The 27,035-nt window shown below is 32.0% G+C and overlaps 1 long non-coding RNA gene across 3 annotated transcripts; it reads left to right on the top strand.

Annotated features, from left to right (window-relative positions):
* The first annotated feature begins 10,886 nt into the window (after nucleotides 1–10,886).
* Nucleotides 10,887–20,928, top strand: LOC145093557 (uncharacterized). 3 transcript variants are annotated; one of them, XR_013702915.1, is made up of 6 exons: nucleotides 10,887–11,414; nucleotides 17,986–18,571; nucleotides 18,886–18,973; nucleotides 19,603–19,686; nucleotides 19,886–19,983; nucleotides 20,346–20,928. It is a non-coding gene; the product is annotated as an uncharacterized LOC145093557 (long non-coding RNA). The 3 variants fall into 3 exon arrangements; XR_013702916.1 differs by having other exon boundaries at nucleotides 18,886–19,983; nucleotides 20,346–20,447; nucleotides 20,551–20,928; XR_013702914.1 differs by having other exon boundaries at nucleotides 18,886–19,983.
* The last annotated feature ends 6,107 nt before the right edge of the window (nucleotides 20,929–27,035 follow it).

The raw sequence follows: 27,035 nt of genomic DNA, 5'->3' as shown, positions 1-27,035 counted from the left end.
AAGAGGGCATACGTAAACCTTACAACTTTGTGACAATGACCAAATGAAATAAAAACATTATAAAAACAAATATGTAAAAAGACATACATGAAAATATTATACAAAAAATGTGTAAAAGAAAAGACAGGTCATTGGCTAAACTTTATTGGTGAAGTGTGTGAGAAAAAAAAGATATATATATATATATATATATATATATATATATATATATATATATATATATATATATATATATATATATATATATATATATAGATAGGAAAAGTGAATATACCCTTAAGGGTATATAAGCTTAGGTACCCAAACCCAATATAATTAGTCGTTTTGTTTGATATATTTATTATAATGTTATTAAACCTCAACCCCTAACTTGATTTACTATGAAGATTTTCGAAATTTCACTAATGTCTTCCTCTTATATCACATCTTTTTGCCGAACACCTACTAGGTTATATATATTATAGTTGAAAGTGACAATTATGTAATAAGAAGATAAATGTGAAATTTATAAAAATCTTAGAAGTAAATCAAGTTATAAATTAAATTATAAAAACATTGGACAATTACAATGTATATATATGATGCAAAACAATATAATATGATGAGTTTGGGTAACTAAACTTATATATCCTTAAGGGTATATTCACTTTTCCATATATATATATATATATATATATATATATATATATATATATATATATATATATATATATATAATTACAAGACTATTAATTTTTGATCGTATTAACATTTGTTAAACAATTTAGCTAAATCAATCGATCAAAGCATTCAGGAAAAAACGACAAATATAAAAAGATTACATATGTCTATCTGTCAAAAGCTTAATAGAGTCATTTTTCCCAAGATATATATTTTAACTCTGCTGTGAAAAGTTTCAACAAAAGGACATTTTTCTGTAAATTACAGGGACAATTTTGTAATTTATTTTCTACAAAAGGGACCAAACCTGCCAACATACGAAAGTATTGTGGCGAAAGTATCAAACCCAAAGAATATACTATTTAAAAACATTGACTATTTCTATAAAAAAAAAAGTTGCATAACGACATTTTCTGTAAATTATGGGGATGACATTTGTAATTTATTTTTTAAATAGGGATCAAACATACTAACATCTTAAAGTATTGTCGCAAAATTCTAAATCCCAAAATATATTGTTCAAAAGCACTTGGTTTATATTATGAGAAATTAATTTTCTATTATATTTTTTTGTACTCATCAATCCATGTTAAATATTAAAATATGTCATATATCAAACTTGATAATGAATCTTTCTAAAATGTAAAAAGCGGCTTTGATACCACTAATGAGTTTTGAGAACCAAAAAATGATCTTTTTATATAACAATTTTAAGCAGCAACGGAAGCATTTAAAATAACTAGTTTATTTTGAAGACCATTTTAACAAAACCACCAAGAAGCTCCAACTACATGAACTAGAAATATTATAACAACACATTTGATGTTAAGAATGCAACCTTTGGAGCATTTGATCCCACTTGGAATTAAGGAGTTGATGAAGATAACAAAGAACAAGATTCTCGATCTTCTCCACAAGTATTCACCATCAAGAGTAAGACACAGTGGAATGCCAGTTCCCTTCTTGTATTTGCGACTTCTTGTGCCTTTAAGTGCTTAACACAATTAAGTACTAAAGGGAGAAGTACTTATACATCAATTATACTTGCATCTAGTATTCAAAAGAGAGTAAGGGAGGGAGAAAAAGTAAAGCTATGGTTATGGATCCCAAATGGAAGAAGCAACCAACAAATACAAGCCTTTAGGTCCTTTATACACACATATCTTAGAGGTTATACATTCATTTAATGCTAAGGTATGCCAAGTAAGAGGCCTGTTATGTGTAAGAGAAGTCAAACAAGCAGGGACATCCATGCCTTGCATGCGTGTGGCCATAGGTTTGTCCAAGATTGTGCCAAGAATTGTTAAACACTCTTCCTTAAATAACTACTGGACATATTAATGTTAGTGATATCTAATATGCCTAAAAATATGTACATGACATAATATACCATATAATATGATATAATAACTAGTTATAACCTCTGAACAAATTATATTCATACAATAATATATTTCCCTAATTATATACAAGATTTGATTATATTTATTAATAATCCTATTAATAATAAATATTCAATATTTGCCAAACTTGATTAAGGTGTAACCTTGTAGCATCATATGTTATTAGCAAATATCATTCAATAATGACTCTTGAACATATGGATCCAACATATCCTTGATAGATCGACACCTTCTTACCCATTATAAGTTTATAACTATATCAATAATGGTCAATTCAGACAACTTCAAGTAAACATTTTTTTTCCATAAAGAACAACACGTCCCTTAAGCTCCAATCTATCGGTTCCAGTATTCAACACAATAATTAACTAATATTGTGAACCAATCTCAAACACTACAACAATTCCAAAAGTGTTATAAAATATGATCAAATAACAAGATAAATTATAGATTAAAGAAAGACATGAGAATAGAGAGAGCTTTTATTCCAATACTTTTGATGAAATCATCAAACTTTACAATACATAATATTCACTATTTATACTAGACAAAGAAGATGAAAGGTGATGTATGATATGAATGCTCGTTATAGTGGTGCATAACTACACTCATAAAACACATAATAATGTTTGCTATAATGTTCACTAATTCTGGAGAGTAATGGGGGAATATGGAGAATCCAATAGTTATTCACTAAATAATAATTCATAACACTCCCACTTGAATGACGATTGTATCATGCCTCGTTGAAACCTTAATCGGTAAAACCTCATGGGAAAAACCCTTTATTAAGTAAAAAAGAGTACATGATTAATAATAGATATTGGAAACAATTGTCTCGTTAAAAACCTTGCTAAGAAAACCCAGTGGGAAAAACATAGCTAAGGAAAAGAGTACAATATGTTTCCAACTCCCCCTGATTAGCACATCACGTGATTCTCTTGAAGCACCGCATAGCAATGTTTCGTACCATCTTTTCAATTTCGATGTAGGAAGTGCTTTAGTAAACCAATCAGGAAAGTTGTTACTCGATTGAATTTTCTAGATGTTGATGCCACACTCATTTTGAAGATCATGAGTGAAAAAAACTTTGGTGATGTATGCTTGGTTCTGTCTCCTTTGATAAATCCTTCCTTGAATGGAGCTATACAAGTTGTATTATCTTCATATAGTATGGTTGGAACATCCCTGTTAGAAGTTAGACCATGTGACATCCCCAATTTTCACGGCCAGAAAAGACCGATTCTGTTTATGCTTTATAAAAATCAGAGTACTTCATTTCATAAAAAGGTTGCGGAATTTGTTCCCAGAAAAACACGATAAATACGTTATCAAAACATTTTCAAAGAAACGTATTTTATTCATTTTAAAATATTTGGGATGTCACCGTTAATACAGAAAAATAAGAATAAATGGAACTTACATTTATTTACACTAGTGATCTACATCTCTTTAATCCCTCAGTATAATGTGACTTCGTATCAACACCTGTGATATAAATAAACTGAGTGGGTCAGGTTGGGAAACCTGGTGAGTACATAGGGTTTTCAACCCACAATATTATAATTATTATGTTTAAACAATCAAACAATCAATCCAATTACCCATCCCCATTATCTTCTTTACTCTTAAGGATTTAACCTAAGAGTCATCTATCCTGCCTTCGTTCATCCTGAAGTCCTTTGCTTTCAGGGTTATAGGTCTGACACTAAGTCCATAGCTGCCAATGCTCATTCGTAAAGCACTAATTCCATAGCTGCTAAAGTTCATTCATCGGGTACTAAATCCATAGCTACCAGTGTCTAGGTACTAAGTCCATAGCTACCAACATTTATCTATCAGGTACTAAGTCCATAGCTACCAACATTTATTCAATAGGCACTAAGTCCATAGTTGCCAATGATCACTCATATCATCTTTTATCTCTCATCATTCATCTACCCATGTTATACCCAACATATTTGTAGATATAAAATACGTATACATTTTAAATCATTTAAAACTTGTATAAAATCGTTCATCCAGCATAGATAGCAAGTATACAGATAATATGCACACATAGCACATAGTTTATATAAAATACTTCATATCTATGTGTAAGATGAAAGAGACCATGCACTCACCTGAAAGGTGGTGAGTCGGCACTCGGACATCACTTCGTTACTCTTAAAACAATTATCCCTTGACGAAACCTAGTATCATTACCACTAGAGTTTAGTCTAACGCTTGACGAGACTAATTTAATAGTCTAACTATTATTACTATTATATAAGCGTTAAATAACACTCAATATAACTCATAATAATAGCCCAAATAATTATTTTAAGGTCCTGATAATGTTACTATAATTAAATAAAATCTATATTAAATATAGTATAGGCGTAGCTCACTTACAGTGGGTTTTTATTAAAAACCGGGCTTCGCTGAAGCAGCGTTTCTGAGCCGAAAGCTTTTCTTCTCGGAGCCATCGGGCGCTCCGGGGCTTTCTTCTCATGATAGGGAGGTTCCCTAGACTTTAGAGGGGTTTAGGGAGGTTAGAGAGAAGTTAGAGAGAGAAATAAAGGTTTGAAGGTGTGAGGAAATTATGAAGAATTCATCTCTTATTTATAGGAATTGTATAGTAAAGTAGTCTCCAAGCTTCGTCCGTAACTTCCGCATACGAGCTCTATGATCGACGTTCTTTATACCCACGTGTTGGTATTTACTAGTACTAAAACTTTCATTTAGATCCCGTCGGCTAATTCTCACTCTATCTCAGATTTACAAAACTGTATCGAATTCGCAACGCTCGAAGAGTAGGGACTAAGCTTCGTCCATATCTTTCTCATACGAGCTTCGTTTTCGACTGTCTTTTTATCGTTTAACTCCTATTAACGATATCTTCATTTATCGTTTATATTATTTTGGCTAAAAATCGACCGATCTAAAATTCAGATTTCGGGCTGTGCACTGCTATGCTAAATCTTAGAAAAATCATAACTTCCTCATACGAAGTCAGATTTGGATGTTCTTTTTATGCACACTATCGGTTTAAAATATACTACGACTTTCATTTAGATCGCTAAGGATAAATCTCGCTCTATCGTAAATTCACTATTTACGCCTCCCGGTATCATGTCGGTTCTGTCGCGAAACTTCAACGGGTCATAACTTCTTTGTTATAACTCAGATTTCGACGCTCTTTATATGTACAGAAACCTTGTAACATATACTAAAACTTGGTTGAGATTATTTATTCTTAATAATCTTTTGTCGAAAATTCGTTTTCAACCCCTATTGCCTCTAAATTAACTAGCCCGGATCTACAGGCGTTACAGACCACAATTCTTGCAAATGTATTGAGTTAAATTTCTTAACCAAATACATTCATGACTTGCCTTATAAATTGCTATAATCTCTGCATGGTTAGAATAAGTAGCAACTAAATTTTGTTTAACAAAATGACAAGAAATTACGTTACCTCTACAAGTGAATAAATAACCTGTTTGGGATCAAGCTTTATGTGGATCAGATAAATATCCAACATCTCGAAGATATCAAAGAATGTGTTTAACTCTATTCTAGTATCTTCTTGATGGACAAGAGCTATATCTTGATAATAAGTTTATGACAAAAGATTTATCAGGTCATGTATTAATAGTAAGATATATTAGTGCACCAATAGCACTAAGATATAGTTCTTCAAGAACAAGAAGATTTTCATGTTTTTTATGATGCTGAAATTGGTCATTTTTGGCATCTAAGTGCCTTACCACCTTCGGGTTACTCATGGATGTGAGTTATTCATATAAAACCTTTTAGCACCTTTTCTAGATATTAATGTACAAAAACTCCATGTTTGTGTGCTTAATTTGAAGACCCAAATAGAATTTCATCTTACCAAGATCATTCATTTCAAAAGTTTCTTTCAAACAAGGAGTTCCATTTATGTTCAAATCATCTACAATAACATCAATTATGATAAATTCTTATATGGATCTTTTTATGAATACACATGGGCTTAATGGATCATTTTTATAGCACTCTTTCAACAGAAATGTAATAAAACAATTGAAGCACATACGACCAAATTGTTTCACTCTATACAAAGATTTATTTAATTTTACCAAATATATTTCACGAGAATTAGAAGTTTCTGCTTTTGGCACCTTAAACCCTTCTGGTATTTTCATATAAATATCATTTTCAAGTGAACCATATAAATAGGCGGTAAATACACCCATTAGACACATCTCCAATTTTACATATGTTGTTAAACTTATAAAATAACTGAATGTAATTGCATCAACTACCGGAGAATACGTTTCTTCATAATCAATTTTGGGAATTTGGGTAAAACCTTGTGCAACAAGTATTGCTTTATATCTCACAACTTCATTTTTTCTCGTTTCTTTTGCGCACAAATACCCATTCGTGTCCCACTGTTCTTACTCTATTTGGTGTACAGACTACAGGTCCAAAAACTTTTCATTGGGTAAGACAATTAAGCTCTTTATTTATTTCATCTTTCCATTTTGGCCAATATTTTCTATTCATATATTTCACAATAGATTTAGGTTCAAGATCCTCATTTTCTTTATAATCGCACACGGAACATAATATGAAAAATTATCGTCGACTTCTGTCTTATGTTTATTCCATCTTATTTCTGTCATGACATAATTTATTGAGATCTCATCATTTTCATTTTTTTTCAGGTACCTTATATTCTTTTGTTATGTCATTGGGCTCTTCTAGAGCTTCATTAATATTTTCAAGAGATTTTTTTTTCTCTTTTTGACCATCAATTATATTTGTTCCCATTCCTTTTCAAGGATTTTTATCTTTAGAACAGGTTGTTCTTTCACGCTTCAGGCGTGGCTTAGATTCATTTGTAGTTGTATTTTTCCTTCTAGGATATCAATTCTAATTGGATCATTATAGCTAGTACACGAGATTTTATTTTCCAGCTTCTTTATTTCTTCCCCTAATGTTGGAAAATATGATTCATCAAAATAATAATCATCAAATATAGCTATAAATAAATCTCCGGTTGATGATTTTAAATATTTTACTACAGATGGAGATTCATATCCAACATAAATTCTCATTCTTCTTTGAGGTAGAGAAATGAGTACATTAATTGCACATCTAAACGTCCTTAGATGGAAATATTTGGTTCCTGGCCGCAAACCATTTGAATAGGGGATAACTAATGATAACTGGTTGGCTTGATACATATAAGTGATGTTGCATGTAAAATTGCATGCCCCATGTCAATGTAGGAAGTTTAGAATGCATTAGTAATGGTCTTGCAATTAATTAAATATGTTTGATTAACGACTCGGCTAAACCATTTTGTGTATGAACATATGCAACATGATGTTCAATAGTTATCTTAATCGACATGCAATAATCATTAAAAGCTTATGATGTAAAGTCTCCAACATTATCAAGTCAAATTTTCATAATTGGGTAACCGGGAAAATGTGCCCTTAGGCTGATTATTTATGCAAGTAATCTTGCAAAAACCAAATTACAACTAGACAACAAGCACACATGTGACCATCTAGTTGACTCATCAATTAAAACCATAAAATATCTAAATGGTCCACATGGTGGTTGAATTGGTCTACATATATCCCTTTGAAATCTTTCTTAAAACTATGACTTTCATACCCAACTTTGTTCAATGATGGATGATAAATTAATTTTCCTTAAGAGCATGCAACACAAGGGAATTCATTAGCTTGAAAAATCTTCTGGTTTTTCAAGGAATTATCACTTGAAGTTTCAATTATTTTTCGCATCATAATTTATCTGGGATGGCCCAATCGGTCATGTCAAACTTTGAAGGTATTATCATACCTTTTTTTATTTCCAATAGCATGAATCATTGTAATATTTGTATAGTACAATCCGGTGGACAATACATATAATTTTTCCAAAAAACGTTTCTTACCTGGTATCATTTTTGTAATGTTGAGATAATTTGTATTACCATCATTAGTTGTTTCAATATGATATCCGTTAGACCGAATATTCTTAAAACTTAATAAATTTCTTGGGATTTTAATGAAAATAATGCATCACCAATTGTAATTATTGTCCCTTGTTGTAATATTATATTCGCTCTTCTGGAGCCTTCAATCTTGGTGATTTAGACGAAAATAATGCATCACTCATTTGTAATTAGTGTCCCTTGTTGTAATATTATATTCGCTCTTCCGGAGCCTTCAATCATTTTTGCATTACATGTTATTATATTAACATTTGCTTCTCTGATTGATAAGTAAGCAAAATACGTTTCATTATTAAAAATGCTATGTGTTATTGCATTGTCTGCAAAAAATATATCTTCATTATTTCTTTTGCGAATATCCATATTTCTTTTCAATAAATAAATAAAACATAAGAAATATTCGACTTAGAGAAATAAATTATATTTTATTTCATTGATAAGATTGTGATTGCATCATTTCTCACAATATGAATATGACATAAAAACATAATAAATGACATGAAACAAAACTACACATTATTCTTCAATCACCATCCATATCACCACTTGTCCCTTCTGGGTAGACAAGAAAATTGGCAACATCCAAATGTGTCATTTCTGGTTGATCTTCATGAATATCACTTTGAATAAAATTTGTTTTGATATTTTATTTTTCTTTAGATTATAGATAAGTTTGATAAAGATCAACAAAATGCTTTCGCAAGCGGCATGTACAAGACCAATGATCGGTCATTCCACATCAATGACAAACATTTTCAATTTTTTTTTGCCTTGACCACTTTATCATTAGGATGTGGATTTTTGTTATTTTCCAACTTCTGGTGGTTACTTGTAATCTTTTTATTTTTATGATAACTTCCACGACCTCGATTATACCAATGACTATTATGATTATATAATGTTGCATTCACTTCAGGGAATGCACTAGAACTGGTTGGGATTGATTGGTGATTTTTCATTAATAACTCATTGTTTTGTTGAACCACAAGAAAACATGAGATTAATTCATATTTATTTTAAACCTTTCTCATGATGTTGCTACTGCAGGAGCATGTTAGTAGTATGAAAACTAGAGAAAGTTTTCTCTAGCATTGTTTTCCATAATGAAAATAGAAATCAAAATAAAGACTTGTATGTTAAGGAATTGTTGGTTAAGAAATTCCATAAAATAGGTTGTAAGCATTGTACATGTAAAATTATAAAAAATACATACCTGAAAATGACAAGAACAATAAGGAGTTAGAGCTCTATGGTAGAGTCGTGCTGATAACGTGTTATAAAATATGATCAAATAACAAGATAAATTATAGATTAAAGAAAGATATGAGAATAGAGAGAGCTTTTATTCCAATACTTGTGATGAAATCATCAAACTTTACAATACATAATATTCACTATTTATACTAGACAAAGAAGATGAAAGGTGATGTATGATATGAATGCTCGTTATAGTGGTGCATAACTACACTCATAAAACACATAATAATGTTTTCTATAATGCTCACTAATTATGGAGAGTAATGGGGGAATATGGAGAATCCAATAGTCATTCACTAAATAATAATTCATAACAAAAAGCTATATCTACCACAACAGTTATATATAATTACACACCCCATGAGTCATTTATACAAAAAAAGGAAGGCAATAGTTAACATCCTAGATTAATGCACTAGCAGCTGAACAACCAAAGGATTTCAATATTGTTTCAAGGCACAAAAATGGCCACTACAGAAACCATAACCGCAGCCTACCCAAGAGCCTCTCCCAATCAAATGACATGTCAGAAAATGGCGACTTAAAAAATGCTATTTTTTTCGTAAATAGCGCTACATTAGACATGTCATGTGACCTTGAAATATAGTGTCTTCGAGAACTAAACAAAAGTCTTCTAAAGTTATATAGGATATAGATAATTTGTATAATTTTCTTCTATAATTATCCATTAGTTATCCTTAGATAATTAATATAATTATTTTATCATAATCATTTATTCCACTAATTAATTTCTAGTTATTTATTAACAATTTAATTAAATAAATTTTAATTATTTATTAACACTTCAATAAATAATAAATCAATCTTTCTTATTTATTGGTTATTTCTATTAATCATTAATTAATTTCCAGTTAATCCATTTAGTTAATTGTTTCTACTTTTTCTTGGCTAAGCCAAATTTGTAATCCATACAGACCGATGCAACTATTATATATGTTGTAAGAGTGAATATATTTCCAACAATCGGAAATTTGGATACCATATAGTTATCGATCATAATTGTACTTTTTGAACACTTTAGGTAAGCTTATTTGTCACACATGTAAAAGAAAAACATAAACAAATATAAATAAAATAATAGTTGGTTACCCTCATAAATAATTGTCCCTTTTATAATATATTCACTAAATATCATTGCAAAATAATGACATATGAGGGTAAATATTTTCCATTTTTTTCACCTTCGGTCATTTTCTGTACACGTTTAACCATTAAACTTACATAAAGTGTTTAAAAAGTATCATTACGACCGAAAATTATAGGCTACCCCGGTTTCTGACATCTGTCCAACAACCAATAAAGTTGTGAGGGTAATGAAGTTTTGCAATTGTACATTAGTATTTTTTTTATACATATTTGACCAATAATATGTTTTAATTATTTTTTTAAGCACCAATGTCTTCCTACTATTTTTCCCTAGTGTCCTAATATATATATATATATATATATATATATATATATATATATATATATATATATATATATATATATATATAACCTTAAACGTCTTGCAGAACATGAAAATGTAAAAGATGAAGGTTCAAGTGAAGAAATTTCAGATAACATGTCAATTGAGAACTACAACCAATCATAATGCTTAGCAGGGGAATCCCAACCAAATGATGAAGAAATTCCAGATGCAGAACTTCCCAAGGATTGTATGATTGATATGATCGAGGAGTCAATCACTTAAAAGAAAGAATCTTTTCAAAAACAAGAGGACATCATCACAATAAGCTCAGGATGACAAATGTGTGAACCAGAATAAAAGAGGATAATATTCGTCAAAAATTATTAAAGATGGAGGAATAAAACGAAGAGTCATTTCTACTTTTTTTTTTAAAGTTGTCTGCCAATGCTAAATGTAATAATTTAGGTTTTGTTTGTTTTTAAGTTCCTAGTCTATTTAAGGAGACTCTTTCTTATGTTTGAAGTAGGCTTGAAGCCATTTCATCTTTGTCTCTTCTAATCTCTTTTGTAATCTCCCCTCTATAAAAATCTTTTCTGCAATAAAAGTTTGAAATATATTTGAAGTATCAAGGTTATACATCAACATTGGATTCACCTTTCTGGTTAGTCCACTTCCTTATACTTAATTTTATTTTAGGCCTAATACAAGGCTAACTTGTTAATATCACATAGTATTATCATGGAAGCAGTATTATGATTAGCAAGTCATAATCAAATGTGAGCTAAAAAAAGTCTAGAGAATAGGCAAAGTCGTGTTTTTTGCCCGTTTTTGTGGCCACATAGCTGTTTCAGGGCATTTTACTCATTGACTCGTTTAACTCACCGATACTCTTTTATTTTCAAATTTAAAATAAGACCCTTATGCTCATATCCTAATTATGGTCCTGCAAGATTATGGTATCAGAGCCATGAAATACTATGTGATATTACAACTTTCTATTTTTTTTACTTATTTGCTTTGATAAAAACTCATTTTTTTTCATGTATTCAGTTATTATGTATTCATTATCAATGCATAAAATGCCATACTTTTTTTTATATCAAATTACGTTTTTTAAAATATTTTTATAATTTTTCAAATTTTTTTCAATAAAATTACATTTATGACAGATTCATTATAATTTTATTCAAAAAGTTATGTGTCTCGAAAATAATTTGCGGCTTGTTTTTTTTTTAAACCTTTTAACCGTGAATATGTAAAAAATAAGTTTTTACAACCTTACATACATGATAACGAAACATGTAAGAGGACATATGTCACACCCCCGAACCAGACGGCGGAAACGTCCGGGGGCTTATGCGTGACTTCATCTTGAAATATCATTACAGTGAATATAATTGAAACATAACATCATCATCATCACACAAGTGATATTACAACATTCATTGTTTACATCGAGTATTGTATTTAAATATTACATGCCAAAATAGTAAGAGTATGATGAAACAAAATATCACACAATATCCATTAGTTTGTTTCGTTCATCCTGCTTCAACGGTTTCCTGAGAATACAAGTTATTTTGAAAACGGTCAACATAAAAATGTTGGTGAGTTCATAAGCATGTTTGTGAAAATGATTTGTATAACTTTGAAAACCACCAGAAAATCCGATATTTTCTGAAAAATTGTTTAGTGTGTTTGTGTTAGATCTCGTATTAATGCATGTATGTTATTGTTTATTTGACTAAAAAGGTAAAGAGAATGTCGAGAGAATGTAAGAGCATATAAAGAGAATGTTCCCAGACAACCCCATGTTGCCTAAAAAAAATAAGTCTCCCGTAAACTTCATAACGTTAATTCCTCTAACGAGCCGTCATAACCATACTAAATAATGACAATTTCGCCTGTCTTGGCGTCGTTGGACGCCCGTTTTGACTTTGAGTATAAGGTTTTCGTCACCCTAGACTGAGTAAGTCTAACTGTAGCGAACAGCTGAGGTGTGGGGTGTCATCCCCATATAGATCTATACACAAATCCCCGTTCTCCCTCCAAGAGACTCTGATTATAACTACAGGCTACGATCGTACACTTAATAAGTGCCAACCGACAAAAACTCGCTAGATCCTTAATCGAATTTACGCGAAGAAAAATGTATAAACTCATTCCAGGACCAATGATCCATGTAAGTGAACCACTAAGGCATCGCTAAACATGTAAATCATTTCAAGACCCAAATAGAATGAAATTATATAACATGGGCCCGAAATATATATATATATATATATATATATATATATATATATATATATATATATATATATATATATATGAAAGGACAACTAAGGCCCATTTGACATGTAAGGTATTTACAGGCCCAAATAGCACACAAATAGTATCCAAGGTCCGTCGCACATGTTAATGGGTCAATGAGGCCCAATAAACATATAAATAGTATACAGGACCTATCACACATAAAAATGGGTCACGAAGGCCCAATAACCTAGAGAACGATCAAATTAAATCTGTTTGTTGATTTATCATTGGTTTTAGTTCAAGTATTCACTAAAATAGCATAGAAAAAAGAACGCATATAAAACCCATTCCCAGGCCCAATAAACATGTAAGTGAACCACTAAGGCCCACTATACGTGTCTATTATTTTCAGGCTCAAAAGGAATGTGAATGTCTATCCTAAGCCCAATATACATGTAAAAGGACACTAAACATGTATATTATTTTCAGGCCCAATAAGGATATGAATACCGTTTTTAACCCGTTTGTTATTGTTTTGTTTATTTTAGCTTGATTATTTACAAAGTTGATATAAAAAGCCCACTTTTTGTAAAAATGACGTTTTTGGCCCAATAAGCCAAAAATTTAGGATTAAGGCCCAATTTTTGTAATAATAACACTTTAGTCTCCATTTTGTTCAAAACTTGTTTTGATAACTATTTTGTAGTAAAAATAACATTTTAAAACCCCTTTTTGTCAAAAATAACATTCTTGGCTTGACTTTTGTGAAAATACATATTTTCTGATTTTTGAACTTTTCCGACCTAGTTGTTTGAAAAATTGTACAAAAATCATCATAAGTAGAAATTCGGATCCGTAAGCTCTAAAAGTTTAGAAATCTTGTCTACTTTGTTCAAAAAATTTCTCATAATTTTTAATGGCTTCTAACAAGTGTGAAATTGCTCATCTTCACAGGTTGGTCCGAAATTATTTCAAATATGATAGGCAGTTTTGTAAAATTCGCCAAAAATTGTAGAAAAATCGTATGAAAACGTGCGAGTAGTCATTTTAAAGCTATAAACCTGAACTTTATCCATGTAAAACAGTTTTGAAAAATACTTCCATTTGGATGGTCAAAACAATCCGAGATTGGACCAAAACTTTTCTGTCAAGAGCTGTTTTGTGAGTTTAGTTTGTAAATCTTTGAACACAACACTTATTTTTGCTATATAAAGTATACAAATCCCACATCTACATGTTTACATGTAATACTTGTGATAAAACATACTTTTCTCAAGATTCATATAAAGATCCTAGTGATAAACTTCAAGTTTCTTAACATATTTTTAGATTAGTGAAGTAATCAACACATAATCACCAAATGTTTCAAGGATACACACATAATCATGCATATACACATAGATCTACACAAATAAACTTGTATTCTCCCCAAAAAACAAGTAAAAACCAAAAACAAGGGGGCATGAACTCACCTTGCGGTGTTGGATTTGGTTTTTGGTGAAGAGATGAGAAGATCTCGACCCTAGGTGTGTTCTTGAGGAGATCTTCGAAGGTGATATGATTCTAGGAGCATGAACAAGAGATTGATGATGTTTGATGAAAGATCTTAGCATAAATATGAAGTTTAATATCCTAATTATGAAGCAACTTACCAAGAGGATGAAGTTTGTTGACAACTTGTTGAATCACCCCCACCACCTCATGGTTTTCTTGAAGATTTAGAGAGAATTAGTGTTTGATTTGTGGGTGAAATGAAGATGGTGATGGGGGCTCCTCATGGCCGAGAATAGAAGGGAGAGAAGAGATGAAGAAGTTTGACTTCTTAAAAGATGATTAGATGTGCATTGTTGTATGGGAGTTAAAAGCTTAGGAGTATGTTGGTTAAAGGTGTGGTGGCAAACATAGATAAATTATTATTTTCTCTTTTTTTTCTTTCTTTTCAACATTGGGCTGAGAATTGGGCCTAAGATGAATGAAATTTAATTACTTTGGCCCACTATTGGCTTTGCTTAATTTTGTGAAGCCAAATAAATATGTTTCGGTCCATTGGGCCTTTAAGTGCATTTACAGCCCAATTTGACCTAAAAGAATGTATTTATAGTCTCTTAGGGTTAATTGGATTAGTTATGGTCCAATAAGGCTCATTAGGGTTAGAATGAATCATTCTAGGCCCAAATGGCCCAAAATGTTATAGATTGATGAACTCATAATGTATTGGTCCCTTAGGTCAAATAAGAGGATCCTAGTCCATAATGAACTTGAGTCGGGATTTCTAGGGTTTCCAACCCTTATTTGAACATATGAGATATATTTGAATGAGAATGAAGTATGGTATTCACTTAGAGTACAAGTTATTACACTAGGTGAATGATTGCATGAGAGTAAAATTTCCTAGCAAATGCTAGTTGTGACAACATATGTAAATCTTACTACTTTGTGACAATGAAGAAATGAAATAAAAACATTATAAAAGCAAATATGTAAAAAGACATATATGAACAAATGTAAAAAGTAGGGATAATGACTTAAAGTGTAATATATTTTTCGATTTGTACACATTTGGTCACTGAGTTTTTTTTTTCGTCCACATTTACCCCTTCAATTTGTTGAACTGTACACATTTAGTCTTTATGACCTGTTACTCCATGTTAGCTGGGAAAAATGATTTAATAGGGTAATATATTTCTCATTTTGTACACATTTAGTCCTTAATATTTTTGTACACATTTAGTCCTTAATATTTTTTGTTTCAAAATAAGTTATTTTTGTTGTTGTACACATTCAATACTTATGAATGTTTTCTTTAGGTTTTTCTCACGACATCTTACGTGGGACAATTATTGATGAAGTGTGTGAGGTTGTTGATGTTTATATGTAATGTCTCATTTTCACAACCAAAAAATTTCATTTTTAAATAAGGCAAAACTCCCTAATTATAAATCCATTATTAAGAAAAAACATTTATTCCAAAATATATTTATCGAAAATCAAAGTAATATAAGAAATGTGTAATCCTCAATAATGTTGATGAGTGTGTATCGTTATACATCCACCTTCCCACGACCAACGATAGAACCCGAAAACATAAACAACTGGGTAAGCACAAAGTTTAGTGAGTTTCCCCCAAAATACCCAACACAACAAACGTATTATCATGCATAACGGACCAACACTCATTAGATTGGTATACCTTGGCCCAATACGTCATCGGACTGGAATGCCAACATGCAACAGGTCCAATCAGTCATCGGACTGGAATACCCAGGGTTGTTGGCATGACGCCTTAATCCAACCGCTCTACTCGAGTCTTCGTGCCTACAGCTTATAGCCGACCCGCACCGGGTATCTTGGCCTACAACTTATAGCAGGACCACCTGAAACTATCCCACCATCATATGGCTATCCCACATAAGATGTCGTGAAAAAAACCTAAAGAAATCATTCATAAGTACTGAATGAATAAAAAAAACAAAAATGACTTATTTTGCAATAAAAAAACTATTAAGGACTAAATGTGTACAAAAATATTAAGGACTAAATTTGTACAAAGTGATAAATATATTACCCTATTAAGTCATTTTTACTGGCTAACCTAGAGTAGTCGGTCATAGGGACTAAATGTGTACAGTTTAACAAGTTGAATGGATAAATGTAGACGAAAAAAAAACTCAGTAAGTAAATGTGTACAAATCGAAAAATATATTACCCTTTTAAGTCATTATCCCTAAAAAGTAATATAAATTATTAACAATGTTATACAAAAAATGTGTAAAAGAAAAGACGGCTCATTGTCTAAGTTTGATTAATATAACTTTATTAGTGAAGTGTAAGAAAAAGAAGAAAAATGACTAAATGTATATAGTTACAAGACTTTATTAATTTATTGATCGCTTGAAAATACTTAAAAACTAAAATAATCGTTAACTTTCAATTTTTTTATCATATTAATATTTCTTAATCAATTTAGATAAATCTATCAATCAAAGTGTTTAGGAAAAAAAAGGCAAATATAAACAAAAGTTACATATGTTTATCTTTCAAAAGCTTAATAGTAAGTCATTTTTCGCAATATATATTTTAACTCTAGTTTTCTATAAAACTCTAAAAAAGTTATTTATATATATATATATATATATATATATATATATATATATATATATATATATATATATATATATATATATATATATATATATATATATATATATACTAGTAGCGTACCCGCGCGATGCAGTGTGTGGCGAATAGTTTCATTCCGACGATTAATTATTTTTTCGGACGACAAATAGTTTGTTTTCGACGTATTTAAGCTGGCCTATTTTTGTACCCTTTTTTCAATACAGTCATTTTTCTTACTCATCCTTACTTTTCAATTTGGTTTCGTCCTAGACCAGTTTGGTCTAGCGATTTTTTTCGTTTGATCTATGGCATGTCTCAATAGGTTCGGTCAACGGTCTACATATTTGTCTCTAATAGGTCCGGCCGGTCCGGATCACATAATCACGCTTACTTTTGAGTATACAACACTTTTCCTTATATCTAATATTGTAAAATTAATAAACATTCATGTAAAAACCATATGCAAACAATTGGATAGAACATGATAACATTGGTTTTTGACATGTTTTCACATACCTCGATTAGAATGTACATAGTAAATGTTACTATTTTTAGAGTTGAGAAGTAGTTCCTCTCGGCCATAGAAATTGTCCAACATCATATCATGTTACACCAAGTTAACCAGTTTCAACCATTCTTAATGGCACTTTTGAAATAACCACAAATACATACATGAAAATTGTTGCATGTCTAGCATACCTACAAATTATACTATATATTAAATTTATATGCTCTTAGCTACAGTTAATTTGATCTTTTTTTTGGCAAAACTGGTCCTTTGATTATTTTGGTTTGTCATTTTCTGGATTTTTTACTAATATTGTTGTTTTACGTTGTGTGTCCATGTGCTGTTGCCACAGAAACGGATTTTCCTGAAGGTTTCTTTGTTGGTGATCTGTTATTGGTTGCACCGTTTGTGCTATACACGTCTCCGTCCACCGCTTCTACTTCCAATAAAAAACGTACACAGATTAGTCACATGTCCACCGCTCCATCTTTCTACACATCAACAAGCTTCCATTGGCTCCAAAATCCACCGTCTCTCTTTAAAGGCATCGACATACAAGAAGAACAGTTCCTCCGCTTCTCCTCCAAGGTTTGCTTCTATTTCTCTTCTTCTCCCGCCTTTCTCCCAAATCCAGGAACCATAGACGCTCCATCAGCAAAAATCATCAATCGCATTCACCTCCATGTTTCTCCAATACCGCCTCTTTGGAGCCAGAGTTGCTTCAGACTCACCGCGTTTGTCTGCCGCTCTACTTCTGACCAACTCTCTCTCAATTAGATAACTACCTATATGCTTCATCGACATCCTCTCCAATCCGGTTTTTGATTAGGGCTCCACTAATAGCAAACAAATAAGACAAAGGTTCGTTTTCACACAAGAAGCTAGGATGGAATGAAGGTTTCATTTTGGATTTGTAATTAAGCTACACTTTTATTTGGGTAAGATTTCGACTCTATTTTGTTTGTTCATTTCTAATTTCATCTTCTCCTGTTCTAACTCCAATACAGGTATAAGGTTTTGTGGGTTTTTTTTTTCATTCGGGTTCAAATTAGTAGAAAGTTATTCAATGTGCAAATTAGAGCCGGCATGTTGTTTCTGTTTTGATTCCTTCTTATCCCCTTATTACAGTTGTGTTTCTACTTCTTCCGATTCCATAGCTCCTGTCGCTGATAGACATAGGCTAAACATTTGGTTGTTCTTGATTTATGTTTTCTATTAAGACTTATTGAAATTGTTTTTCTGCTAATTATAGGGGGTCATGCTGTGCCAGAGTTCGGTTCTACCATCAACGCTCCACACCATAGTCTTTCCTCTAACACAACCCAACGGTAAAGAAATTGGTATGTTCCAATTTTATGTCCAATTTTGTATATGGTGTTATCGATTAATGAAAGAAATGGGATATAGAAGTAAACTGTAATATTTGGAGGAATGTTTTGAGATGGTAGGCTATATATCACATGCTACCTGTTTAATAAAATTCCTTAGTGAATATGTACTACTCTAATAATTCTAAGAATATGACTCCATCTGTGGATGGAACTCACATTTTTTAAGATATAGTTTTGTTTTGGTGTTTCATTAAGAAGATGCCTCCATCTATGCAGCCAGGTTGCCACTGTATTTGATTTACTAAATCAACTAATCACATTCGTAGTCATCCCTCAAGAACAATTATAAAATACTCAATTTTATTTACTATATGATTGTGTAGTTTGGAGATTATTCAGTTGTTTGGTTCATAAAATCAGGGTAAAAAGAATGTTTGTATAAGGTTTCCAATAGCTGCCATATAATATCCCGAGAAGGCTTAGTTGCGACACTATAATTACCTATGATACATACATAATGCATGATACAATTTTGAGATTTTTTTTGAAAAAATTGAGGGAGTAAACTTTTGTGCTTCTTCATAATTTGTTTTGGGTTATATAAACTAGGAAATCCATCTAATAATCCTCCTAAACAGATGATTCCTTCACTATAAAATTGCACCTGTCATACAAAAAACATCAGTAAAGGATCATCCATGTTCCATCTACATAGTAATCAGGTAAATATCTCTATGTATAATCATTTTTATTGTATAAATAAATTTCATTATCAGCTAGACCATGACAAAATATTATAGTTATGGATATGTAAATGGACATTAGAGTATTGTGTAAGCGATGTATGAGTATGTGTGACCATGAAATCTTTTTAACTAGATATATTCAAATATATCAGATATTGATGATTTACCCAAACAGGCTATCGAATCCATTTGTGATTTACAAACCCATGAAGTAGTTGTTCAATCAGAAGCCTCAAAACTGAAAGAAGAGAGCATTATCTCAGCAAGAAGCGGGTATATCAGATATAATCATGTTTTTTCCTTTTGTTTTGACTTTTTTTTTTTAATTTATGATTATGGTTTAAACAAAAAAAAGTACAATTTATGATCATATTTTTTTCAAAAATCAAGGAAATATTATCTATTGTATTATGAGGCTTGCGATTCATTAAACACTTCAAAAGTAATACCAATTTTTTTAACCTATTAATTCAAGAAGGTTTTGCTGCAGTGTTTGGATATGGATTATCAATTTTTTTTAAGATAAAGGGGAAAGGTAGGGAAGTAAATATGTAAAATCCAATATGCATGACACGTAAGGGCAATGCTTTCATTTTCTGGTTAGATTGGTAACCGTTTTTTTATATGTGGTTTAGGTTAAATTGGTGATGCTTTACTGAAGGTCATCATCGAAGGGTTTAAGAGCTACAAAGAACAAGATGCAATTGATGATTTCAATTCAAAATTTAATTGTGTTGGTAATGATATTCATTTAAGGTCTTATATTTTATTTATTTTCTGTTATGCTCATATATATGTTGTTCATTCAAACTTATCTTTGATTGTTATGCTCATATATAGTTTGTTCATATATTTGAGTTGGTTCAAATCGATCTGGCACGCCTTCCTCCATGTATGTTCCTTCCTTATGTTGTTAATTACAACCAGCTGCATAACAACGGTTGCATTTTTCTAAAAATCTATGTAGGAACATGAACATTTTCAAAGGCTCATGGGTGGGAGCCTGGGAGGTAAGAACCATTTGGTGGGTTACGTTTAAAAAATCACAAACTCATGTTAGAAGAAATCAAAAACTCGTGTTAGAAGAAGATAACCATATTTAACGTCAATTGTTTTTATTTCATCTTTCCAGAATCATAAAAGCTCTTTTTTATGTTCATTTTCCCAAAAAAGAAACTATACATGAAACAAACTTCTAGGAACTTTATGTGTTCATTTTGCCTCAAATTTTATTCGATTGGATTTTTTTGGTTAAGAGTGTATTCTAATGTAATTTGGATGTGTTTGGAAATGGAACTCTTTAAAGACGTAGTGGTTTTGAATCTTAAGGTTTGGATTTGAAATTCATATGTATTTGGCTATGTTCTACAGTTATTTTAGGAAATAATGTCAACCATATCGATTTTTTACGTTTAAATCTGAACTCCAAAAACTCTAAATTAAAAAAACTACATGTATATTTTTTTATCTAATAATTGAAAACATTTGATGATAAATAGAAACAAAGGGGTATAAATTTGACCTCACGTTCACTACAATTTACATGTCTTTCATGTAAAGTAGATTTATATCTCTTTACTTTGTTTAAACGACCACCAATTCGAACGATACAACTGTGCAAACTATATAGGGTTATTCTAGTTTGTAAACATAACAATAAAAAAAGTAAATTCTCTATTCACTTGAGAGACTTCCTGATAGCCTTGATCACAATGAGAGACTTCTTGGTCGTTTTGATCACGATGAGAGACTTCTAAAAGCTGTTCCCATTACGTGAAGAGTAAACATGAAAGCTTAACGTCACTTTGATAAGCCTATGAAATCAACTGTAAGTTTGATTAGAATACCAACATTGCTCACAAAAATGCTCTAGAAAAAGATGATGACGATTGAATTCATTTGGAGAAAAGAGCGGGTGAGGTTGACTGTGTTAATGAGGAGAATGGCCATGGGTCTTGGTCCTTTAAAAAGCAAATGAAATTTTTGGTAGATTACAATGTGACAACCCGAAATTTCTAACTTGCATTCTTCAGTTCTTATCAACAATAGACTTGTTTTGCTATCTTGTAGTACCACTTAGGGTCTATTAGAGCGTTCTAAACGTGTTATAATCAAGGTGGGAGTGTTAAAAAGGGTTAACTCGAAGTGTAAGAATCAAAACCGGGCCAAACACTCCAACACATGGAGTGTGCGGCTACACACTTGAGTGTGCGGCCACACACATGTGTTTGCGGCCTCACACCCTTCCCAACCGCACACTCCACCTATATATACCACACTTAGTCATTTTTGAACACTTCTTTCACTTCTTCAAGCATAGAACTCGAAAATCCTCTCAAGTATCATCCGCTCTCCTTGAAGATCTTCATAAAAGGTACCAAGAACACCATCTGGCCGCACACATGGCAGCACACACCATCTGGCAGCACACATGGCCGCACACAGGGCCGCACACAAGGCCGCACACACATAGAGTGTGTATTTTGGCCATACACTCCATCGTAAAGCCTTATATCCCCTTCATACAATCATATATGGTTGTAACACTTCATTATAAGTGTTTACTAGTCCCTAAGGTGGTCCCAATTCATTAATTAGATGTTTATAACACTAATTATATTCATATACGTGTCAATATATGCTAAATAGGATTCGCGTGTGTACTCAAGTCACCACTTGATACTTAGCAACTGATCCAACATTTTCGTCAGAACCACTCACTACATGTGAGTTCATACCCCTTAATCAATGATTATAACTATTTTGAATGTTTTATGGGGGGATACAAGTAGAATCATGCTACTTATTATATCAATCACATGTGATTAATAAACAGCATTTAAATGATTTACCACTTATTAGCCGTTTTACCAAACAGTTTCCTTCAAATGATGTTAATAAACATTTTATATGTTTTAAAACTCCTTATTACACTGTACATTTTACTCTGTATATTACATTTCAACTTATTTACAACTATGTTTCAAACAAATGTTTCCTTATACTTAAACCGTTTTATCAAACTTATGCCTTCAAATTGTTTTATAGGTTGACATCAAGTCAATCATTTCTGCAAATAATATTCATGTTCAAATGTTTTACACAACTTATTTATGCTTTTATATTATAAATTGCATGCCTCTATATGTATAGTTATATAAGAAATATTTAAAAGACTTAGGAAGGCTATCCACCCTATTTCCTTTTCGCGCTTGAGATGTGGTCTGGTGGGATATCGGGTCCTCGTCCGAAAGGCGTTTAAATATTAGTTATATATGATGTGTACATATATAGTCATAAAAGGTCCTTCCAGTTCATCTCATGCCCTTGGGTAGCAAGGGTATACATCCATGTCCATACGTACCAGTTAGACTACTAGTAAACTACCATATGGGTAGTTTAGGAAGATACTAGAACAATTACTAGAACATGATATCATACAAGTGAGTCAGTTCATTCATGAGTCTATACATTACATCACTATGAGAACATATACAACTATACTAGGAAGAGAACATATACAACTATACTAGGATGAGAACATATACAACTATACTAGAAAGAGAACATATACAACTATACTAGGAAGAGAACATATACAACTATACTAGAAAGAAAACATATACAACTATACTAGGAGGAGAACATATACAACTATACTAGAACGAGAAACATTACATTACATATACGAGAATACGTTAACAATTATGATCCACTGGATCGGAGCATGCCTTAAATGTCATGTCCCGAGTTGTAGCCAGAATTCTCTTGGAGGGCGAGCATGAGTTTGCGTATAGATCTATACTGGATTGACTATCCTACACCTTACTGCTAGCTACAGCCGGACTTGTAGGTCTGCGGGTGCCAAACGTCATTCCGTTATTACGACCATTCATATGTCGTTGTTACCAGTCGATAGTATGGTGAAATTATCACATTATACCTTAATATAAATCCAGTTTAAGGTAGTTAGTACAGTAGTAGTTCCTATAATACAAAACTACAGTACTACAATGATTTACCCATTACATATTTTTAGTGATAACCTTACTTAAACATTAATGTACAAACTATATTTGTTAAATGATAGTTACACTTGGGAAATTACACACTTTTACAACAAACGAGCATAAAAAACAGTTAGGTCTTGGTAGAAGACTACATTCAGAACAGTTAGGTCTTGGTAGAAGACACCTTCATATACTAGTAGGAATCATAGGGATTCTAGGGTTTTTCAAACACTTACAGTTCATAATCACTTTCAATACTTACAATACATAGACTTACAAATTCTTACATACAAATTCTTACATACATATTAAGACACTAAATACTTATGATCGCACCAGCTTCAAAGCTGATACTCGCTTTCAAAATTACTTGTATCCTCAGGTCATCATAGACAGGTACCGATGCAAGGAGAAAGGAAGATGGAGCTTGTTCAAGACTTATCTTTCATTTTGATTTATGCTTTAGTGTTTATCAAAATTCGACAAACGAGCATAAAAAACAGTTAGGTCTTGGTAGAAGACTACATTCAGAACAGTTAGGTATTGGTAGAAGACACCTTCATATACTAGTAGGAATCATAGGGATTCTAGGGTTTTTCAAACACTTACAGTTCATAATCACTTTCAATACTTACAATACATAGACTTACAAATTCTTACATACAAATTCTTACATACAAATTAAGACACTAAATACTTATGATCTCACCAGCTTCAAAGCTGATACTCGCTTTCAAAATTACTTGTATCCTCAGGTCATCATAGACAGGTACCGATGCAAGGAGAAAGGAAGATGGAGCTTGTTCAAGACTTATCTTTCATTTTGATTTATGCTTTAGTGTTTATCAAAATTCGACAGAACAAAATTGTATAATAATTATATTATTAATGCAATGGATGATGTTGTTGCTTGTTTACTACTTTACATTGTTGTTGATATTTTACATGATGTCCTCCGCCCCAGAACGTTTCCGCCGTTCTTGGTTTTGGGGTGCGACATACAATCCATCCGTTCATTAATATGATGTAATCCCCATCCATTGGATTTAAAAAAATGGAAGTTGTAAATTCTGATCTGTGTGAAACTATTTGCTATATTTTGATTGGTTGCTTTTAGTTAACATGGATCACTATAATTTAATGGCATAGATTGATTTAAATAAAATTGAAAGGTTAGGATGGTGTTTCCTTGTTTTTTAAGATCAAGTCTTAATTTTGTTGGGGCCCACAACATATATGGTTTATAGAATGGTATATATATATATATATATATATATATATATATATATATATATATATATATATATATATAACAACTAGAATTGCCCCATTCCCACTTCGAGGGAGACATACCAACTATTTTCAACTGCTTTTACCAAAGTTATAAGTTTTTATGTTAGCGTTGTGGGGGCATAATCTGTAAATTTTCTATTAGGCAAAAACTATTTTTCTCAATTTTGTTAAACGCATAGACCATTTTCTGTGAAAGTTTCAACATAAGGACCTTTTCTATAATTTACAGGGACAATTTTGTAATTTATTTGCTAAAAAAGGGACCAAACCTGCCAACATACGAAAGTATTATGGTGAAAGTGTCAAACCCAAAGAATATACTATTTAAAAACATAGACTATTTATGTAAAAAAAAATTCCATAGGGACATATTCTGTAATTATAGGGACGTCATTTGTAATTTATTTTCTTAATGAAGACCAAACATACCAACATCCTAAAGTATTATCGCCATATTGTAAAACCCAAAACATACTATTGTAGTAAGAATTATGAGCTCCGATACCAATTGTAGTGGTGTTGAATGGCATTTGCGGAATATGAAAAGATCTAGTGAATCATCATATCAATCAAGAACACATGGAGTAAATAAATCTTTTAAGCTCTCAATAGTTGAATTAGAAAGAGTACAAATCGGTTTGCTAGTTTCTCTCTGTAACACTGTAAATTTTCAAACATAATTTTCATTTAAAAACACGATTATCTCATTTCCAAAATCACAAAAAAAATCCCATAAAAATCAAGTTATCAAACACACATGTCCCAAAGCTATTTATTACACAAATCCAGAATCCTCCAAAAACATATCTCCCACTCGGGTGCGTGTGTACAATCAAGTCGGTGCCTTCCTGTGATCCTGATAGGTACCTGAAACACATAACACATAACACGGTAAGCACGAAGCATAGTGAGTTCCTTAAAATAAAAAACACATCACATTAGCCACTCGAGGCTAACTCAATACGATCCTTCGGTCATTGTGTCTCATTGGAGACCCTCCGGTCCCACAACTCGGGTGGACCCTCCGGTCCTAACTTAATAAGCTCATAATAATAATACTCATCATAAATAACAAAGACATAATGCAGAATATCACAATACATAAGTAAGCACATAAGACACATCGGTCAAGCAAAGATACCACTTATGGTAAGTATATTGAGAAGACTCACCTCACAAGAAATCGGATAACCTCGAACTCAAATCGTCGGTCTAGCCTCCGCCTAACACATACGATAATTATCCCTAATTAATAACGACTCTCAATGAAGCTAGACTAACCCTTCTACAAACTTATAGAAGGGTAAAAGACCATTTTACCCCTCCATGGCCATAATAGTCCACAAATTGACCAAACCCTAAAAGTCAACCAAAAGTCAACAACAATGCGTACGCCGCCCGTATAAGATCTATACGCTGGGCGTACTCCGATGTCATGCATGCATCGGGGTTTCCCGACCCTACGCCGCGTGTACTTGGATTACGCTCGGCGTACACCCCCTTTTTGCTCTTCCTACTCGTTTGGTCTTAATCAGTTAAGACCTTAGCACATATCCCATATTTAGACTCCTTAAAGGCTCTTACTCCATAAAGTCTGTGACTTTAAGCCTTTGCATGGCTGATAAAGTCACAAACACCCAAAACTCTCTTTCTCTTATCTCAAAATCCTCATATATCATGCATGGGTTGATTCACATGTCCAAGTCTCGATTTTTATGACACTATACCACTAAAGACACTCAAAGGAGCTGATCATAGTCTCTGGAGCTCAATATCTCATAAAGCATCCAACTTTGGGACCAAAACCCTAAAATGATCTAACATGATGCATAATGTTTTGCACTTTATACCTAAAAATGAAGCTCCACACTCAGATAAGCTCAGATCCAAAGCCTGGAATCCCACTCCTTCTTCAAGGCTCCTTCTTTACTCCAAAGAAACACAAGATCAGTCAATAACTCACAAATGGACACACAAGCTCAAAGGACGGGTAATTAGGGGTTGAGAGGGTTGTTTGTCTAA

The sequence above is a fragment of the Lactuca serriola genome, chromosome 3 (genome assembly GCF_051521515.1).
Source record: "Lactuca serriola cultivar US96UC23 chromosome 3, Lser_US96UC23_V15, whole genome shotgun sequence".
In the NCBI taxonomy this organism is placed as follows: domain Eukaryota; kingdom Viridiplantae; phylum Streptophyta; class Magnoliopsida; order Asterales; family Asteraceae; genus Lactuca; species Lactuca serriola.
This window is presented reverse-complemented; position numbering and strand designations above follow the sequence as displayed.